Here is a 22603-nt window from a genome sequence, read left to right on the forward strand (position 1 = left end):
TGTTATATTTGTAAGAGTGGCGAAGCGACGAGCTAACATATATGGTTTTAGCAATAAAGCATTCAACGTGAATGGTGTCAACGTCGTAAGAAACAAAAATTGCATTCCATTATATTCCAAACATGCTAATGTTAGAAGATCCGACTCACTCTGGCACAATGTCAACCCCTAAAGTAATGTATCATATCCTCCAAACGTTCCACCCTAACACGCCGACAAAAAAAATAATCCAGTACCCAATACATTCCTCCTAGTCGATACCATGTATGGGTACATTGTTTTTGTATGTGCATAAAGTCTATGACATCTAGGAGACCAGTATACTCTTACATGGTATGTAGAGGACGGAAAGTTGTGGGCACTCGATTGTGTTTCTTTGTCGGCGTTTGAGGATGGCAAGTATAGACGATATAATACTCTACTGCTTGAGTTGTCATTGTGCCACTGTTTATGTGGCAAACAGTTGGGTAGCTAATACGAATGGATATCGCTCTACCTGATATATTGTCTGCGTGGTGACAGGGTGTTCTTGTGAATTAATCGAATAAATTGATTTTCTGTTTTGTACTATTACAGGTACGCGCTGAGTACAATAAAAACGTAAGTACATTTTAAATATCATTTGATACTAGATGTTTTCAGATCATTGCAATATATAGGTTCCGCCGTCCACATGCGTGTATCTGCACATATATTTCAAACATGTAGCGAGAACGAGAAAGCAACAATTAAAATATTATAAGCATTAAAATAGCAATGGGAGGATAATCACTTCACTGGTTCAACTATCTGATTGCGGATGCTTATTGAAATAAACTAATGTATTGAACTAGTAACATCTCTAACGTTAGTCGCTCAGATCAGGCTATATCACACATCTTAGATAGGTCATACATGCGGTTTACTATCATGTGCATCACATTTGAATACAAGCATTTACGAATAATGAGTGGTGTATATATTTGATTTGAGTTTATCACAAGCAGATGTGCGAAGAAATTACTTAAGGACACTAACGAATGCATGGTACTCACATTACAAATTTTGGAAATTAAAATAAATTTGAATGTTCAGTTTTTGATTATTTCAGTTTTCGGAACATGGCAACATTACAGTAAGTCTTCTATAAACTTTTTATGCTTTAAGATCCATATTTATAATTAGTATGTATATTTGATTTACTTGTATCAGATTTAATATATATTTATTTCAATTTAATTGTTTGTCAGTTTTACTTTTTATCTTTTATACCAGGCTATTGTAATGTAAATTTATTATCTAGAGATGATGCTTTCTTCAGAAAAAAATTTGACATTGACTGTTAGTTTAAAAACAACAGTTGTTGATCTAAATCCTCATTTTGTTTCAAAATGTGTAGTGTCCAAGTAAACAATTTATACTTTATTTTAAAACGATTGGTTGTTGCCCAGGGCATGATGGGACATCGTCTTAAAGATGTAAACACAGTTGTTTTTTATTATTTCTTAGAATACAATTATTGATTTTCGATAGAGTCACAGTGGGTAGACGTGATCTTTAACAAGCACTTAGCTTCTATAAATTTCAGAAGATGATCACGTGACCCCTTTATTACATTTTAGGATACGATATAACCTCTGTTTTTGGAGAGTTCTTCTCAGTACAACCCGGGCTGTTAAACTCGAAGTTGTATGTTGTGCTGTTTGGAGTTACATCAAATTTATTGGAATCAAGAGGACTAATTATGTTTTTTTTTCTTCTGGAAAATATTTGTGAGCATGTCAGATTATTAATAAAAGACAGTTTTATATTAAGAATTGATTTTGTATATTTCTAAAATGCGTGTGCCAATTATTGTCTCTAAAAGGAACTGTAGACTTCAGCAATACAGATTGCAGCATACATCATCGTCTTCCATCTTTGACTCTTCGTCTTGATTCGAACTTGAAATCAGTAGAACATTGTATTCTTTGATTATGCTTGGATTTTGATTTGATTCTAATATCATGGTTTTCATTTCTACAATTTATTTTCCAGGAAAATAAATGATTTTAATTTTGTAAAGCTTGTTGCTTTCGCTCTTTCTTGTGTTAATTTTTTTTATAGCACGTGACATAATCAATCCGGGTTCGTCCGGGATAATTTTTAATTTTGAATAGAATATTTCAGAAAACTATGCTTTTGAAATTTGAATTCTCCTATTTTCGACTTGTTCTAAAATGCCATCAAACGTATAAATCATTCTTTCAAGTCCTAGTTAGGAGCAATTAAATCTTTACAAAAGAGACTAATTAATTGAACTTGCCAGAAATACGATCTTTCTCAAGTAAAAGATTCCTCAAAAGAAACAAGATATAATACGTGTGCAGTATTTGGTAGAAAAGAATGTTTTGAATAAAAGTGCTTTGGTTTCGATCAGTAAGTCTGTATCAGGCTCTGACACAAATATGAAGGAATATAATTAAACTTAAAGATGGAATTGGAGTGAGGAAGCTGGAACTTTAGAAATATGCCAATAACATAAAATCCTCGTTAGGCCAAGTAGTATGGTCCCTACACAGTTTACATAAAATACATGATTTAAATTACATCATAAATACTCAATGGAGGCGTACTGAAAAACAACTCTGTCACATTAAACATGCTAAAAGACTATACTGAAAGAGATAGGTTAAACATGCAATTCATTTAGTTGTGCCTGTCCCACTCAGTGAAGATTTAAGTGAAGGAATATCATCTGATTTTGCTGACAATGGAGTGACAAATCTTATGAATTTAGAAATTATGAAAGTTCTAGACAAGAAACTTTCACATTTTGCAATCGCAAGAAAGAAATTAACCTAAATAGTTATTATTTGAATATGAGCACTTATTTCCAGATGTATCGACAAGAACAAAGACAATTTTCTATGACGTTTAAATTGCAACCTCCATCCATGTCAAACAACTCCCGTACAGGATGAACCCTCTCAAGCAGGAGTGCTTGAAAAAAGAAATTCAATATTTGCTGGAGAATACTTTTATACAGCCCAGAAAAAGTGCCTGGAATTCACCATGCATACTTGTTCCAAAACCAAATAAAATTGTCCGTATGTGTACCGATTATAGGTAGGTGAATAGTGTGATAAAAACAGATTCATTCCCAGTACCAATTATCGATGACTGCATTGATAAGATCGGGAAATCCAAGAATGTCACCAAATATGTCCTCCTGACATGATTTTGGACAATTCCATTAACGGAAAAAACAATGGAAATGTTGGCATTCGTGATTCCTGATGGGATTAACCAATATAAAATAACGCCGTTTGGGATGAAAGGGTCGCCAAGTACATGAATATTATTACCTCTGGTCTAGAACATTTGTGATGATATAAATCGATGATGTTATCATCTACAACGACACCTGGAAGAAACATTTAGCCACAATTCTGAAATTATTTGACAGACTCACAGATGCATGTCTGACAATTAATTTGTCTAAAAGGGAGTTCTATCGTAAAAGTCTAACTTATCTAGGGACATGGACAAGTTAAACCTATAAATGCTATAGTCAATGCTATCTCTGAATTTCCCGTGCCTGCTAATAAAAAGCAACTGATGCTATATTTAGGTATGGCCGGATACCCACGAACATTTTCTTCAAATTGTTATGTAATTGCTGAACTCAAGACAAACGCATTAAGTAAAAACAAGAACTGAACTGAAAAAATGGCAGGAGATCTTTGACAAGTTGAAATCCACACTAAAATGTGCACCTTTTCTTACCTCTCCAAATTTCAGCTAAACATTTAAATTATCTGTTGATGCAAGTGATTTTGGAGTTGGAACAGTTTTGATTCAAAAAGATGAAGATGAATCATCCAATGTGCTTATTTTCTAAGACATTATATAAGCACCAAAGAAATTGTTCAACAATCGAGAATGAATTTTTGGATTTGATACTGGCATTGCAATATTTTGAAGTTTACCTTAGTTCAGCTCCTTCTTCGATTATTGTATTTAGTGACCACAACCACCTTACTTTCATCGGCAATATGAAAAACAAATAAAAAATTTTTAAGGTGAAGTTTCTTTTTACAGGAATATAATCTTGACATGAGACACGTCAAGGGAAACGATAATTTAATAATTTAATAGCAGACATACTTGCCCGTGTATAAAACTATAGTATTTCCATGTACACTGTAATTTATATGAGTTTTTGTAACCCCATATATAATTAGTATGTGCTACGAAGATTGCTTTATTTATAAAGTTTTCTTTTTCTTATGGGGGAAGTAGTATTTATATTTGATTCACTTGTATCTGATTTAATATATATATTTATTTCAATTTAATAGTTTGTCAGTTTTATTTTTTATTTTTTACCATGGTCATTTTACAGAAAACAAATATTTCCTATATTCGAAGATGCTGAGAATTACCGTTAAATATGTGTATGTGTGTTGGAATTCAGTTTTATTCACTATGTCAAACAAACACTGCATGCTTAACAGAACAAGAAAAAATATTGCACCAGATACAAATGACAACTGTATGTACGATGACATCCGATGGCGTAAAGTTTCGCTCTCGCCCTGCATGTTGTCTCCCAGAGTTCAGGTGTTTCAATATATGCATATATCACCATTAGTTTCGAATATATTCATCTTCAAAAAGTTATCATTCTTACACAAACCTGTCATCAATGATTCCATAATTACACTGCCAAGTTCATCTCTTTCATTAATGTATTCTACTGGAATGTCATTGGCATTTATTTATTATCTTATTATATCATCGTATGAATACTCCTTCGATTCATCTATATCCAACTCAACATAACCGGCACCCAATTTTTCCTGAAGAGTATCAACTATTAGCTTTCGCAACATAATTCAAAAATCGATCAGTATCAGTAAACTCTGATATGTTTTGGAAAATTATATTGTGAACCTCTTGGATGAAACTATGGTGCGTGTTAATATCTTAATTCAATTGCTATGGTAATATGTTCACAAAATTTCAGACTTTGTTAATATATGCTCAAATTTTACAGTAGAATTCACATATAATTAATTTGGAATTGTGTATTATATTCATTGACGTTATTAACGTTATCTTTAAACTTTGATTACCGCATTGATCTGGAGTTATTTGAATTCATACAAACACAGTCTGGATGGCACGACGATATTGAAGACCACTTCAGTTAATTCAAATCATAATACACGTGTGGACTTGCCATACCACATTTAGGGCTATTTGAAATATTAATGTAATTTTATCTTAAATTCCCAATTTGTATTTTAGGAACATGAGCCGTTTGAGTGTTACATGCATTTATGGCTTGACATCTTTATTTGTTGCATACTTTTGAATTTTAGATCGTCATAGTGTATAAAATGTTTACAACGTCCAGCGTGATCATGAATGACATATTTCAGCAGCAGTGATCCAACTTGGTAAATCTTTTCTTGAGGATCACTATTGGTTCAGGGAACCGTCGCGAGTAATTGAAGAGTAAAGGCATGCGCTATAGAAGGTTTATGCCTAACTTAGTCCCCGAAATCGTAAGGAATCATAATGGTACTATTTCCAATATCAAAGGGCCTCAACACAACATTTGTTGAAACCTCACGGCATTTGAAACGCGCACATACTGCAAATAATGTTCCTTTAATAACTGAGTGATCATAAATCACGACACTATAATATATCTCTTGCAATTTTGCTACTTGTTTCACAATTGTGCGACTCTTCAGTAAGCTTGTTTCTAGACAAATATGAATACTTCGTCTCATGTACCACGAAACAATAACAAACACTAGCAAACAAATTATACATATCTTAGGTTACTCAGCATATATACCTGAGTGTTCCCTACGCTAATAAACATGGATAAATATCGGATATGGGACTGATGCATTCTATGTCGTAGATCTCTCGCCCTCCATCAAACCGAATCTGAAGATTAAGCATTCATCCACTAAAATAAATAGGCCTAACAAAATCCATGGATAATACATGCAATATATTTTTCTTTTCCTATGATACGTTTTACGGTGTCGTACCAAATATATTTTATGTGTAACACTGCGGAAGGAACAAGCTACCATATATAGTTTTATTATTGCCTTACTAAACATAAACGGTGTCAACGTCGGAAAAGAAAATTTGGTTTATCTTATATTCCAAACATGCGAAGTTAAGAAGATTCGACTCACACTGGCACAATGTCTCCTATAGCAGAGTATCATATCCTCTAAATTTGCCAATTTAACACGCCGACAAACAAACTTAATTCAGAACCCAATATATTCCGCCCTCTCCATACCATGTAAGGGTACATTTTTTGAACAGGCATAATGCCTACGACATTTGGAAAACAGTGTACCCTTACATGTTATGGAAAGGATGGAATTGTGTAGGCAATGGTCTATATTTCTTCGTCGGCGTGTTAGGGTGGCAAATTTAGAGGATATCATACTCTACTGAATGAGTTGACATTGTACCACTATTTATGTGGGAAACCATTTGGGTAGCTAATAAGAATCCATATCGCTCGATACTTCCAATATGCTTTAATTGTTGACAGGAGGTTCTTTGAATTATTGGAATAGATAAACTTTAAGATTGTGTTTATTATTCCAGGCACGTGCTGAATGCAACATAAACGTAAGTATTTTTCAAATTTCATATAATTTAGTACTGCAGAAGTGATACTGTTTTTAGCACATATCAAGTGTTATGTATGTTGATTTAATAATATCGTATTGAATTGTTTGCAAGTTTTAATATCTTTTTATTTTTTAAATCTCATTATATATCAAAAGAATGAAGTTCTGTTTGCTAGGAACTTGTTCTTTTTTAGGAAAAGATTTGACCTTGACTGCTTGTTTTAGAACACAGTGCTGACCTAGATCCTGACCTTGATAACAACATTAGTAGGAGCCTCGTAGATAAGTTATATTTTCATTTTAAAATGATTGGTTGTTAACGACGTCATGATGGGAGTACGTGGTTTAAGATGTGAACAATTTATTGTATTTTATTTCTTAGAAAAATATGATTGGCTTTCATCAGGGATATACTGGGTTTACGTAATTAGATAAGTTAGACGAGGACCTGGAACAAGATCACGTGACACACCTTTAGCGTTTTAGAATACGATATGACGTATGCTTTGGAGATATTCTGAGTTTAGGGCTTTACTTTTACACAATAAAATGTACGTGGCCAGTTTTCGAGTTTTACATTAATTTCTCTCCAGATTATTCGAATTCAAAAGGAATATTTATTTTATACCTGCACATATATGTGTGGTCATACATAATTTTTGATCAAAGACAGCTCTCATAAGAACTTATTCAGATTTCCAAAACCGGAGTCATGTTGATATTTCCTGTTTGTATAAGGAAATGCAGACTTCAACACTACAGGTTACAGCATACGTAATTGTCTTCCATCTATGAGCCATCGACGGGACTCGAACTTGAAATCATTAGAACATTGTATGATTATGCCTCCTAAAACCATATTCGTGAATTATTATTGGATAATTTTCGGCTTTGATTCTTATATCAGTAAGTTGTAATGTTTTTCATGTTTACAGAAATTTTCCATGGAAATAAATGAATATACTTTTTAAAGCTTGTTTTTTACACTCTTACTTGTGTAACTGTTTATTCGAGCCAAAACACGTAATATAAGAACAATATATAGGTTACGTCGTCCACGTGTACACATTATTTCAGTTCTTATAAATAATGCAGCGAAAACGTGACAAAAACAATTAAAATATTACGAGCATTAAGAAAGCGAAGTGAGGATAATAACTTCACTGGTTCAACTGTTTGGAGAAGCATACTGTGTTACAAATATTTTATTGAATTTATATTTGATTGTATTTTCGTTTGATTTGATTTGTTTGTTTGTGGGTTTTGGAGTCTTTTTATTTTCTGTACAGGTCAATGTAATGTACTTTCTTAAACTAGGAATTTGATATTTTCAAGAAAATTAAGTGTGTTCTGAGTTTCTCTTTGATACCTAATATTATAAACACTTGCATCTTTTTATGACTTAGTCATGGCATTGTTTGCTTGGTCAAGTGAACAACATTTTCTAGGAGTAAAATTATTGGTTGTTATCAATGACATACATGAGCTATGGGACTGTTTCATGGAAACATGATCACATGATCATCTATTTCGCAATTCGGCATTTCCGAAATTACGAAATACTTTGTATTAATAGTGATGTTTCGAGATAGAGAGAGATCTCAGAGTCAGGGCTTTTAAACTCTAATGTCAAGTCATTTTCTTATTTTGCAGCCAGTATTACATTTTTGAGTTTTTGAGTTATATGTTAGTTTTTCTTCAGATTATTTGGACTCTTAAAGATTAATTCGTTTCTCTGGAAACATTATTTTATTCTCTAAGAATTCTTGAACAAGGACATTTCTTAAAATCTTAATTAGATTTTCAAAACCGGAGGATTCATTATTGTGTTTTTACAGGGAACTGTAGACTTCAGCACAGTACAGGTTACAGCATACGTCATCGCCTTCCATCTTGGAGTCTTCTTCGGGACTCGAACTTGAAATAATTAGAATATTTGATTATTAGGACTTCTACAGTTTTATTCGTGGATTACTCTTGGATTTGATTATGGAAATCATATTTTTTAAAGCTTATTGTTTTCATTCTTTCTTCTGCTACTGTTTATTCGAGCCTAAACACGTAACAGAGGAAATGAAACAAATAATGCATTGAATTAGTCATAGGGTTGACGTTAGTGGTTTAGAGCAAGCTATGTTACACATTTCGAAAAACGATACATACAATGTTTACTCTCATGTAAATATCATTTGAATAAAAGCATTATCGAATGAAGAGTGTTGTCTATATTTGATTTGACTTATCACTTGCACTGAAGGAAACTAACAAATGCATGGTAATCACAATGCCAATTTTGGAGTATTAAAATGAATCTGAATTTTCCGCTTTTGATTATTTCAGCTTCATGGAAACTACAACAATACAGTACGTCCTTTCATAAACTTTAAATGCTTTAACACCTAGTGATTAGTTCATTTTTTCAAAGAACGTTTCCTCACTATAATATGGCGAATGAACTATAAGTATTCATAGGATTTTAAATAATGTTAAAATTATGGATGATCCAATGCTTTAAGAATGCATCTAAGGTGCATATTCGTAAATATATGATGTGCGGAACACTTTTGCTTAAAAGTTGTATATCACTTAGTGTTTATTTAATCGAACATATACTTTTGTGCTACATATATTGGAGTTTATGAGTTGCCTCCCTTAATCTGTAATGTAAACTAAACAAATGTGTGTAACATTGGTACATTGTACATCTGTCGAACATGGTGGAGGCAATTAAAGTATGACAAACACTTCCAAACGTATGTTTGCAAAACAGACATACTGTCTTCCTTCTTTGTCGACCACGTGTTTACACATTTAGCGTAGGTTTCATGCGCGGTGACATCGATCTGTTACGATCACATACAATTAATGTATATCAGCAACAAAACTAACAAATCGACGATGGCTAATATTTATTTTTATTTAAACAACAGTCTCATTGTTCGTCGTATGTCAAGTGTGGGTTATAGTATAGTTTTGAGAATATAACAGCAATCATCTTGAATATTTACTAATTGTTCTATATTTAACCACTTGTCTATATATTCTACCAAGCTCACTATATATAAAATCGTTTGAAGTGTGTGTTGTAATACAATACTATAATTGTAGTAAGACATATGAATATACTCAATATATGTTGATTGGTATAAACCATATAATAATAATAATAATAATAATAATAATAATAATAATAATAATAATAATAATAATAATTTGTGTTGGAGAATTCATTAATGTTACATTTGTTATTATATATGTAATTATAACATAGGGCCACTATTTTTTTAGCATCAGTAGTATGTTCTTAATATTGTTATTACTATTATTATTTTCCCAGCAAGGCAATGTACAGGAAGACGTCCCTCCTGACGATGAGGAAGAGAATGAAGAAGAAACAGACGAGTTACAGGTAAAGCACGAAATATAGTTAATTTAGGTATAGTGACTGAAATATTCAATTTGCACATGGATTTTAGAGATTGAAACCGAAACCTTTAGCATTATAACGTCGTAATTATTCATAAGTAGGCCACTTTTATTGAAATATATGCAATGTCTACAATCGTAACACAAAACTTATATTATATTCATACTTAGATTACACACACACACAAACACACTCAACCACACACACACACACACACACACAGATAGATAGACAGACAGATAGATAGATAGATAGATAGATAGATAGATAGATAGATAGATAGATAGAGAGATATATAGATAGATAATTGTTTCTTTTACTCTCAGCTATTGGTCAATCATATAAAGGGTGTTAATTTTTCGATGCATTCTGTTAATTGTGTCATGCCTGCTAATTGGACATTTTAACGGTCTGTATAAGAGTTGTTTCCAGGACTTGCCTTTTCCGTTTCTAGATTTCGTCTGTGTCTTGTTTTATGGACATATTTATATAGTATGTATGTAAAGCTACTTTAACTGTCATGTTATTATTCATCAAGTGCATGATAGTTTGCTGCATCATATCAAGGCCGTGTGTTGACATTGCGTTGAGTGACATCATTTGGACCTTCTTGTATTGTCCGTACTGATTAAAATGTGCCCTCTATGAAACCATTATGAGCAGTATCGATTTGATTTTGCTCAAACATTTTAATTATAATATTATTTATGTCAGATACTGCAGTGATGCAATTTTGACAACTATATTAATATGTTATTCATTATAGATACGCTCTGTCTTGGAGAGATACTTTCACTTTTTCAGTTGTGATGGTATTGTGACCAATTCAGTCGAAGTGAAACATTTTTTGGTTGATGAATAATTTAATTATATTACCAAAACTAAAGGTAGTTATGCCTATAAATAATGATAGATCTATATGCAGGTAGTGCCTGGTCGTATTATTATCATTAATATTGTCATTATTATTAGTAGTAATAGTAATAGTAGTTGTAGTAGTAGTATTGTTGTTGTTGTTATTGTGTTAGTATATATGTAACGGTTATCATAGTATCAATACTGGCAGTAATAATGGTGGTATTTCTATAATAACACTACTACTACTGCTGATACTACTACTACTACTACTAATGATAATAATAATAGTAATAATAATAATAATAATAATAATGATAATAATAACAATACTACTACTACTACTACTACTAATAATAATAATAATAATAATAACAATACTACTACTACTACTACTACTAATGATAATAATAATAGTAATAATAATAATAATAATAATAATAATAATAATGATAATAATAATAATAATTAATAACAAAAACTATTATTAGTAATGTAGTAGTAGTAGTCGTAGTAGTATTATCATTGAATATGTTATGATCTATGTAATTATAACATGGCATCACAATTAGCACACACTTTGTTGCCTGAAAAGTAGCACGCAAGCTAAACACATGTCATGATATTGTTCATATGTTCTCGTTCTTAATCTGACCTTGGTTCCATTCGGTTGCAGCAGCAGAGATATTATTTGAGAAATGTAAGTATTTTCCCCTTTCATTCCATATCGCAGTGAATAAAGCTTTATAGGACACACGGTACTAATTATATGGAAGAACTGTGAACCAGTCTAAAAATGGGTGAACAAATAATAGAGTATTTAGGGGTTTGGTGGTCCATAATTGGTAAATAATGAAAATTAAAAGTTTGGTAAAAATATCTTTTGAGAGCTTATCCTTTATGTAATTTTAAAAAATATAGACAAATTTCTGCTAATGTAATTTTAGTATTTGTACAGGCTTGACTCAGGATTACTCAATAATGAAAGCAGCAACTGATTCATTTGGTGCAGAATCAATGACATGTGTTTCATGCACATGTAATAAACAAAATACCGCGGCACGTAAGCTTGCTCAAAAGGTTAGATTTGCATGGAGAAGTATAGGTCTCATCATCGGCACCCAGAAATTTTAAGTTATTGAATTTTGAATATGATCGTGTTTCCATATGTTTACTATTCAAGTTGAATTAGTACCGGGAGTCCTAAAGCCACGTACTCTTTGAATCTTACCCTTTAGGCTTCCAACTTTGTATGAAACGAGATATTAATGTAGAGGCCTTTTATGATTCGTCTATCTTGTCATCATGTTCTTCGTAGCTTCAGAGGCTATCGCACTTTATCCACCAAACAACCATTTTGTAAACTGCATCACTTAATATGCATTATCATTTTAACTGCAATATCTACTTGAACGGTTCTAATATAAGCAAACTGAATAAATATATTGTTGATGTACTGCTAAAAACATATTCTTTAAATGAAGCTTGATAAACTTTACAACTTAAATTTACAAATCTAATAGTTTTTGTATGTGATAATTTGGTAATAATATCAAATAATTTTAAGGTTATATTTTCTCATGCATAGATTTTGTTTACTTAGGGTCGACACATTATCCATTGTCCGCATTAACATATTCGCATAAAAGCGCAGTACTGTATATTGCACAACAATAGCACGTGGCACCAGACACTCTTGGCGTATTGGCGTATTGATTTCAAAACCTAACAATTCTGACTTTTTTCTTTACATGTTCCCTTTCCTTTTTTAAGAATGGCATATATAGCTAGATTTTGCTTAGATAATTATTCAGATTGTCATAACATTGTTCAGAAGCAGATGAGGGAGAAGCAACAAGAATATCTAATGAATAAATATGTTAACTAAACTGTAAATGTGTAGAGTTATTTTAATTTCTTTGGAAAATACATTAGGTGAGAAAAATAATTTATGCCGGTGTTTGTACCACGACAAGGAAATCCCAAACGCGGGGTTACATTATTTATCTCCCAACTCCACATATACTCCTGGGGAGACAAATAATGTAACCTCTATATCGATTATCTTAATATAATACATATATTACCTGTTCATGCAATTACAACCTCTATAAACTTCAGAATATATGTTAAATAGCCAATCACCATTATGTACTGTCACCAATATGTATTGATCTTGAAATACCATCCTTCTGTTCGTCCGATACTTTGCAATCACTCTCGTCAAGTAATGCCTTGTTGAGTTATGACATGGATTATGGTTAGTCTATGTAGTATGCATGTTTCGGTTTGCATTAATGTGGTCAAAAAAACTATAGCTATAATACGTTTAAAGACAGCTTTATATTGATGATGAGAGAGGAAACATTAGTGATAGGTAACCTGACAAAGATATATTCAATGACATATATTCCTAAAATATGTCATTATCAAATAATTATGTCATGCCTGTTCGTATGTATCATTAATAATATATTTGTTTGTAATAGTGCATGTGGACATATAACCTGTAGTAACGTTTCATTCATTTAACATTACCATGTCTGAAACAGTGATCGTTTTCTTTCTTAGCGTCGCAGAGGGCTTGTACGCAACTGTACGTATACTCTTCATTTCTGATTTCTTCAATTAAGTTGGCCACATAGTACAATCCAAAGAAAAAATATCAAATATTTAGCCAGTGCATAACCTTACAAAATGTGACAATACAATTTACAAAACAACAGTGTTTGCTGTAACAGTAAAACATAGTTTCCTTTATTGTCAGCCTTTTATTCATATGTAATTTTAGAGTTAAAGAGCTTTTACTATGCATACAAAAACTTGAATTTATTAGTGTATTGGCCTTACTTTGTCAGTACTATTCAACCATGTCGACATTATAAAATTACAAAATTAGCGTCAGTGAAAGAGGCATACTGTTATTGCTATACGTATTAATCAGACCTATAAAATTGAAGCTTGGTGATCCCTGCAAAATCTACTGCCGATGTCTGAAATGCAAGGTTTGGTTATGCTTGTTTCTACAGTTTTTTTTATTAAATACTTTCTTGACCTCTACGAATAAGACACTGAACAAGGTAGTTTCAGCCTGAGAAGTAAAATTGATGTATAAAGCAATGGTAGACCAGAATGCTTCAAAATAAAGTACTTATTTTATTGCATATCTAGGTAGATAAAAACTAATACATTTGTTTAGAACTGTAGTGTTTCAAGGTTATCAATTTTATATAATTTGTTTTAGAGTTTGTCCAATACGAATAAAATAAAATTTGATTAGATTACAAATAGGTAAAATGCACTTAGACTTCTTCAATACGCAAGGAATAGGATTAAATTAAATGCAATCAATACCAATATGCCAAACAACCTCGGATGCTAAGGTTACTACAAGCTAACGTAGATATCTTGTAAACCGAATTCGTTGTACCTGCCAAGGCAGGATCCAATAATTGGCAGTCACTTTCCTCAGGTCGGTTCATCGCTCACATCTGCCGACTTAGTCGTAATAATTGTACCTATTTAATTCAGCTAGTTCTATAATCAAAGTCCTTATTCTGTACTACTGATGGGTTTCGTTGCGGCTCACACCGTCGTTGAACCTCCCGTGAAGCTCATCTAGTTATATCCCGTAATTAGAGATGTCTTGCGATACATAGCTGTGGCATTTGAAATACTGGACTGTATCAGAGGTAAAACGTGATAAGGCCTTTCGCAATGAGTTTGTGGCGTGATTAGATGCGTAGAGGACGCCTGTTATTCTTAGACGAGAACCGTCCTATGGTCGCCATTCATCTCTTTTGCTGGCATATGCATACAAAATATGCTATCTAAGCTCCATATGCGCAGTCGAAGATGCTGAAATGTGCATACATGTCGAACGCGATTGTCATGCATATGAAAGTAGGAGGCTGGTTCCTAATGCTGCACAAGTAACTTGCACCTGGACGCATAAAACGTTTTACAGGTAACCCGCGATACTTCAAAGATCGAGCATCAACAGCATGGATCTAAAGCAAAACCAAGGCATGTTCCATCAAAACTAGCATTGACTAGTATTGAGGATAATTCAAGCGCCTAGACAAATGTCTCTTCAAGTGTGCATCGATTCTGATAAATGCAAGCAACAACATAAGATGTTGAATTCACGAGAACGTCAAGACAAGTGCTGTTTCAGACACTTTTCCTGTGATACACGTTATGAGCCAATGCGTTTCATAAGAGACTTCTAGAATTACAGCGATATTCAGGCTATAACAAAAGCGCGTAAATTTGTTGTTGTTGTTGTTGTTGTGGGGTTTAACGCCATTTTTCAGCACGATAGGCTATACATGGCGGCCAGTATTAATGGTGGAGGAAGAACCCGGAAAACCCCGGAAAGAACCACCGACCCACGAGAAGCTACTGGCAAGCTTTCTCACATGCCCACATTGGCTGAATCTTAGACTCGCGTAAATTTGTAAACCATGAAATGAAGATGATAACTATTAAGTCAACTATAATACAGACTCATCTGCACTAGGTCAAATTCGAGCGCATGTCCCCTCGGTGCAGCAATATCGTTTATAGATATAATATCAAAACGTGGTCTCGTATTTGACCCAGACACGATCGAGATCGTGACCGGAGTTATATTTCCAAGCATATGGCTTAGCCGTGTACTGCGTGTGAGATTTGCGGCATCTCGATCCATATCAAGAATATATGAATTCTAACTAATAACTTCGATAAATTAATTGGTGTCAGTCACATATCACTGGTTAGCGTGAGATACGAGATACACATGTTTCCATGACTTCATGTGTGTACAGACTATAAAAGATTGCAGTTGCCTCATAGATGAAACCGTGGGAGTTATTTCTGGCACATAAACGTCCCACAAGCGTTTATAATCAATCAAAATGCCGCGGTCTATTATGTATGAGGTTTTGAGGGATCTCTGATTGGAGCCCGAGGTGATTTATATAGTTAATGGATCAGGATACACTGATGGGTAGTGAATTGGTGGGTACGAGTACATCACTCATACATGTAATCCATTTCACTTCATCCTTAGTCGCCTGCATTTCAGCGGAAAGCTCTCACAAACCAATTTGTTACACCGTCACACGACTGTGGGTGCCTTCCCTGCAATACATGCTAGCTTGTGTTAATATACCCTTTCCTGGCAAACTCGGGCGGGTCGACAAGAACTGTATATCCAGCACTTTTCAAAACTTGTTGGGACAGTCCTGGCTTATACTGGGGCGGATTTTATTTTCTCCAGTTGGTATAAGGTTTGCACATATTGATTTTCAAGCTGACATATTTGGTTGTGGTACAGGATCAGATCGGATTCTCAGGACATATTTCTAACGTTCCGGTGATATCTGCACCTGAATCGATTTGTTTTTTATGGAACATTAAATTCTAATCTGGAATTATATTTTTTTTTCCCTTCGATATGGTCATGCATAATGATTCTTTGAATCGAATATAGATTGAAATCATCCCACCTTTCTCCTTAAATGTTGAAAATATCATTTGCAAGACTAGATATTCGTACTTATTTTTGAAAATACTTTAAACGGTATTGTCTTTTAGTGGCAAATTTATATAAGATATATTTAAAATGTTTGGATTCTATTGACCATAATCGAGCAAAAGTATTTGCTATAATCATGCAATATTATATATGTATGTGCGTAATAAATCGTCATTCAATTTGAAATAAGGAAACCTAACCACGGTACGTCACCGATCACGTTTAGTTACGCTTTACCCAAAAGGCACATACTCCTCTCAAAAAAGGAAACAGCAGTGAAACAGACGTAAATGTGCCTTTCCATGCGTTAATGCTCGTTATTTGTTTGCTTTTCAACACATTGTAATAAATCAGTTTTTGTTAAATCGGAACGTCACGAGACTTGGACCTGAAGTAAGATTTGTATAGAAATTTCAAGAATTGTTATGAGTAGATTTAATAAAAACCATGGAAGTATAGAGTGTGCCTGTAGTTTATAATAGTCATCCACGATGCTTGATGCATATTTTGTCGAAGTATGTCGCGAATATACATGCACAACGTTACCAAAACATTAAGGTCTCTTTGCATAATGAAATTATATAAGTTAGCCTCATAATGGCATCCATTGTCTCAACTGTATGACCATTTGATCATGTTTCTAAGTATAGATTGGCTAAAATGAGCTATTAAAATGTACATTCTTCACCCGCGAATCGTCATTCTTTCCTCATGAATCCTCTAGAAATGGAATGGTCGAAATAAACAAATCTGGAAAATGATTTCATAACACAAAGTAAACAACTTGAGTTCACAGTCTACTGAAGCAAGACGCTAATTTGCGCATTAAACAATCACTGCATACACATAATTGGATGGCACCGCATGTTATCAAGTTTGACTTTTTGAAATGATTGTAGAAAACCCTAATCTTTAAATGATGAATGGAAATTTAGGCATTCCTAACTCTAGACGCACTTTATCAACACAATATTACCCTGGTATGTACAAAGCGTTTGTCTTCAAATTTCCAGAAATAACTGCTCATTGTAATATGCTAGCTCTTTAACTTCAATCTCGACATCTGGCCGTACTTGTGAAATCCTCTGCTCCAGATGTCGTTAGAATTTCCGAACTCTGAACCCTGAGAATTGGCTTTAACCATGGGTAATAGAGTCATTTAAATCCTCACCATGAGTTCCTGGTAAAAATAACTTCCCCGAACGATTATCATGAGTATCTCTATTGTTATAATCTTTTACAATATTTCTCTGACAGAGTTATTAAATGAGTAACCTCCATAAGAAATGTCAATGGAGTAATTTACGATCGTTTCAATTGTACACGGACCATAATGAAAAGTGAAAAGACGAATTTGAGGTATGGGGAATATAATCAGGCTCAAACTCCTTTTCTTTATGTATCTGTCACACATTCATTTCAATTTTGACTTAGCAGAGAGAATATTATTATAGGTACTTCACAAGTCTTTGACAACATGCAGTTGGAATTAGAGACATAATCAATAAGTATATTCTCTACGTCTTTGTTTAAGTTTTCTCTTTCAATAATTTCAACAGTCAACGGACATTATGTCCAAAATCTAGATCAGACCGTCTTAAACCTAACTATTCTTAAACTGATTCACTAACAGCAAAAAATGAACGCATTCGTCACAATAGTTAATTGTATGAAATAATCTTGATCGAGTAATATCCTTAAACGTTTGACAAAATCTTTCTAAAGCCCCCATACTGTTCAGATTGATGCTGTTGCTTTAGGCATACAAACCATTATTCTGTATATATATGGCAGCAAGTACAAGAGGTGGAATAACAACCCGGATAGACGTCGGTATGTCCCTCAGACCCACATGAAGCTACTGGTGGCATTATCACGCATCAAAATCATTGTAAAACACAGGGGCATCCTGAGCTTTTATAAAAGTCTTAGGTGGAAGATTATTATGTTGAATGCATATACTTAATTCTTAACATGTTGGAAAATCCCGATATAACGTTTGACTCTTGATAAGATTGAATAGCTTTGGGAACCTCAGTGAGTGTAATGTAAACTTTATCAAAGCTGTTGATATGGTTTAAATATAATTATCATCAACGGAATTGTATATGGTAATCATTTTGTCCCTCAAAATGTATTGGTTGCCTTACTTGTACTTAAGAAATGGGTCTACACAGTTTACCAATATTATGCCAAATGATTCGTGAAATGCAGGAAGTAGACGAACATAAGGTATCTTATAACACTGTATTATCTTACCATTTGACCAGTTTTACACGACTGGCAACCTTTAGAACAGAACGTTTAATATGTTCGAAGTTCTTGTGATAGGACTGAATTACATATAATTGACCATACAATGATTTTCATAGGCTAGATTATAAAATTGTCTGTCGATGTGATCTATGAATAAGACTTTAATTATGTATCTCATAATAATCCCAGTACAAGCAAAGTAATACACGGGCATATGTGTGGCAGTTTAGCAAATAGATCCCCGCCCCTACCCCCCGCCAAAAATGTATTGTTTTTCCTGTTAGATACCGCGTAAAATGCATCTTTTCAGCCTGATTATACTATAGAGAATGTGTGGTGGCAAGAATGATATTGTGATCAAAAATAGAGACCGCATCAAAAGACCGATCAACAAATGTGTGATCTAATCGATTAAGTTTCAGATCAGCATCATTCTCTATAACTCTAATCACCATATTTCTTGTTGCTGGCGCACTGATGGGTAAATAAATCTATGCTAAAACTGCTAGGGATCCTGAGACAAAGTCTAATTGGAAAGTTCACAATTAACCTTAACAAAATGAACAGGAGTTTATTCGATTCAACAAATATATGCATGCAAAGGTGATTTCAATCAGAGCAGACCAGTTTACGACCAGTAGTTTAATATATTTAATAGCGTTATGTATATTTAATTTGCATTGTTTCTCCATAGTTATTTTAATTCAGTTTTTTTAATTTTATTATATGCAATAGATAATGTGACAATGTATTTTGGACTCGACCTTGTCAAAATCAAATTATTTATTTAACAAACCAGAATTATTGATTTTCGTTTTAACAAGTTTAACTCAGTCTGAGCCTAAAACTTTGCTGAGTATGCACCTTGTTTACTACATATTTCATATTATAATTTTAGTAATATACTTCTAATTACAACTCGGATTATCTTTCGAAAACATTATGCACCTGCACAAAAGTTATTTTCCATCCGATTTCCTTTTCAGAAACTGCTTATTATGACACGCTGTCATATTGAGGCTATTTAATCTTGATACTGGAACACGTATTCATTCATGGCGACATAAACAAGCAGCTGGAACGAAACGGCTCGGAGTGAAATAGATTCGCAACATTACATTCAAATAAAACATTTGTTACCTAACATACGTGATATAAACCATTGAGAGTGTGTGGCATGGATATTGAACGTAGCTTTAAGAATTGTTTTAGTCGTATCTTTATGATGTCTGGACTTTACAATAATGTCAAGCACCAGGATATGATGTCGCAGTCATGTCGCAGACATGTAACATGCTGTCAATATGATGTCTGGAGTGTGGGAGTTTATAATAATGTCAAGCACCAGGATTTGATGTCGCACACATGCAACATGCTGTCCATCCCAGTCGCATTATACTGATACCGGGTATACCAGTCCTAACACTAACACTCAGAGCTAATAACGACAGAATACAAGATGACAGGCGATAACGACTGTAATAGTCAGCATTGTCAAAAGTCTCTTCATAAGTAGCAGGAAATAATATTCCATCTGTATACTGTGTACATTGGATTTAAACAATTCAAACATTGTATGCATTTAAATTTGAATACCAACATATTCTTAAATATGTTAGCTAAAATGTATGAATCATAAGGACGGGCATCCCGATTTTCTCTTACGTGTCTATGCAATAATTCAATATAAAGTACAGAGGCATCAATGTAGTTTGTTACGATTATATGCTCTAAAATTAAGTAACAGAAAAAGGGCAAAGACAACAACTGTATTTCCTTAAATACTAAGTGGAAACAAAAGCCAAAATAGAACTTAACAGTTTTACAAATTAAATCCAAAAACAATCCAATAATTAAAAATCCAACCAGTTATTTCAGTGAAGAGTTCTAAGTGAATCAGAGTTCACATCCCGATGAAATCCAACATGTAAGTTGATGACGACTGTGATAGTCAGCGTTGTACTGATGTGTCTAAAGTCTGTTATTGAAACGCAGAAAGTACTAATCCAGCTTTTGAATTCTGCATAATTTCCAATGAATGTCTCTTTGTGATAATTAACATATCAATTATGTAATTCCAGTTAAAATAACCACTTAAATTCCAATAATTTCAATTAAAAAGCACTTAGCCCAATCAGAATACAGCATAAAACAACTTCATGTATCAAATGATAAGACACTACTAATATAATTTTATCATAACACCAACTATAAAACTAACTACAAGGCAAAACAGATTACAAGATGGGAGTCAAGAATTCAACCTTCCAGAAGAAATGAAATTTTTTTACATGATAATCAATACGTCAATCGGCTGTGACCTTGAGTCACCTTAAAATTTTTACTCTGACAAAGATTTTTTTATATATAAAAACGATGTTTACCATGACTGCCATTCATTGTAAAACAAGGTCAGCAAAACAATACAATATAACATGTATTTTCTGTTTACGTTGAAAATAAAAGAATAAAAAATATCAGTTAGAACTGTACATTATTATGGACAATATCATATACAGTAAACACTATCACATGACAATATCATACAATGGAATTAAAAAAACTAACAAACAGACAATTAAATTACATATTTATAACAATATATATATATATATATATATATATATATATATATATATATATATATATATATATATATATATATATATGCATGTATTCACATTTATATGGTAAGCTAATCTAATATCTGTAATTTATATTTATCATAGGTTGCCATATAACTCATTATCACAGACAGTTATTCGCTCCATGATTGAAATGTATATAATCTGTCAATTCTTACTCTTCGCCCAAAAACAATTTCCAAATAGAATAATATTTGTTATGAATCAATGTTCTAAACAAGAAAACAGCTCTTAATGCTTAATCTTCTTCAGTATTCTTACACCACTTGCTGACATTTAAGCTACTTGTCAAGTAGCAAAATAAGTTGTGTGCATGAGCATAATGTCTTAACAATGTTTTAGTATGACCCCTGTGACAAACGCCATTTGCATTTAACTACAGAGAACAAATTTAGTCTATATAGATAGCCCAATGGTAAACTTACTGTTTGGTAAGCATTCAGTTCTTGTCGTATGTTACGAACTTCATTTTGTACCTCTTTATATTTCTTGAGATAAAAGGAATAACTTCGATTACTCTAAATGTTTCTTTTTTTAAAAATCATTTGTTATTTTGTGCTATATTATCATTTATTGAGTTATATGTGTATTGGTATATTTATTTATTTCTCTATTTATGTTGTATTTACCTACTTCTTTATAAATGTTCAATCGGGCAGATAACAATATACAAATAAATTGTTAAGGCGAGGATGATACTTAACATGAACAGACACCTTACATATACTTTACATATTATTATTTAATTTTATATACATATATATCAAAACAAATCAAAACAATCATTATTTATTTATTTTCCTGGGTTGTTCCTTCACCATTAATACTGGCCGCCATGTATATCCTATATTGTGCTGATAATGGCTAAAAAATGGCGCTAAACTCTACAACAACAACATTTATTTATCCCATCGCAATCATTAATTCAGTTTATGCAAAATATATCACTTTTCGGCGCATGCCACCCCCACCCACACCCCGTGTTGGCATTGCCACATAACTCCTCATAACCACTGGTACGAACTGTTGTAAGTGGTGATTATTAAGATAATATACAGATTTTTGTCTACAATAGAATATATGTACACATTTTGACACGCCATTCACATTCATGTACAATGTCCTGTCCACAACCCTGCATTTTGTTTGTAGATCCCTCGGGCTGTTGGTTGAGAACGAATGTTATATACTCTCTATTTATAATTTTCATATTTTTTTTATGCAGACAAAATTAGTAATTGTTCTCATAAAACGT

The 22603-nt window shown here is 33.0% G+C and overlaps 1 long non-coding RNA gene across 2 annotated transcripts in view; it reads left to right on the forward strand.

Moving 5' to 3' along the window:
- LOC149788797 (uncharacterized) overlaps positions 1–21273 on the forward strand; it is a 39285-nt gene extending 18012 nt beyond the window's left edge. Inside the window, exons 6-13 of one of the 2 annotated variants that reach the window (XR_016424432.1) lie at positions 577–600; positions 1091–1114; positions 6616–6639; positions 8982–9005; positions 9979–10050; positions 11600–11623; positions 13495–13519; positions 19690–21273. This is a non-coding gene — a long non-coding RNA (uncharacterized LOC149788797). Of the gene's footprint in view, positions 1–576; positions 601–1090; positions 1115–1601; positions 1877–6615; positions 6640–8981; positions 9006–9978; positions 10051–11599; positions 11624–13494; positions 13520–19689 lie in introns of those variants that run through there. The other variant, XR_016424431.1, reaches the window with a different exon arrangement.
- The last annotated feature ends 1330 nt before the right edge of the window (positions 21274–22603 follow it).

This window comes from Sinohyriopsis cumingii, chromosome 11 (assembly GCF_028554795.1).
Source record: "Sinohyriopsis cumingii isolate HCF-2022 chromosome 11, ASM2855479v2, whole genome shotgun sequence".
Lineage (NCBI taxonomy): Eukaryota > Metazoa > Mollusca > Bivalvia > Unionida > Unionidae > Sinohyriopsis > Sinohyriopsis cumingii.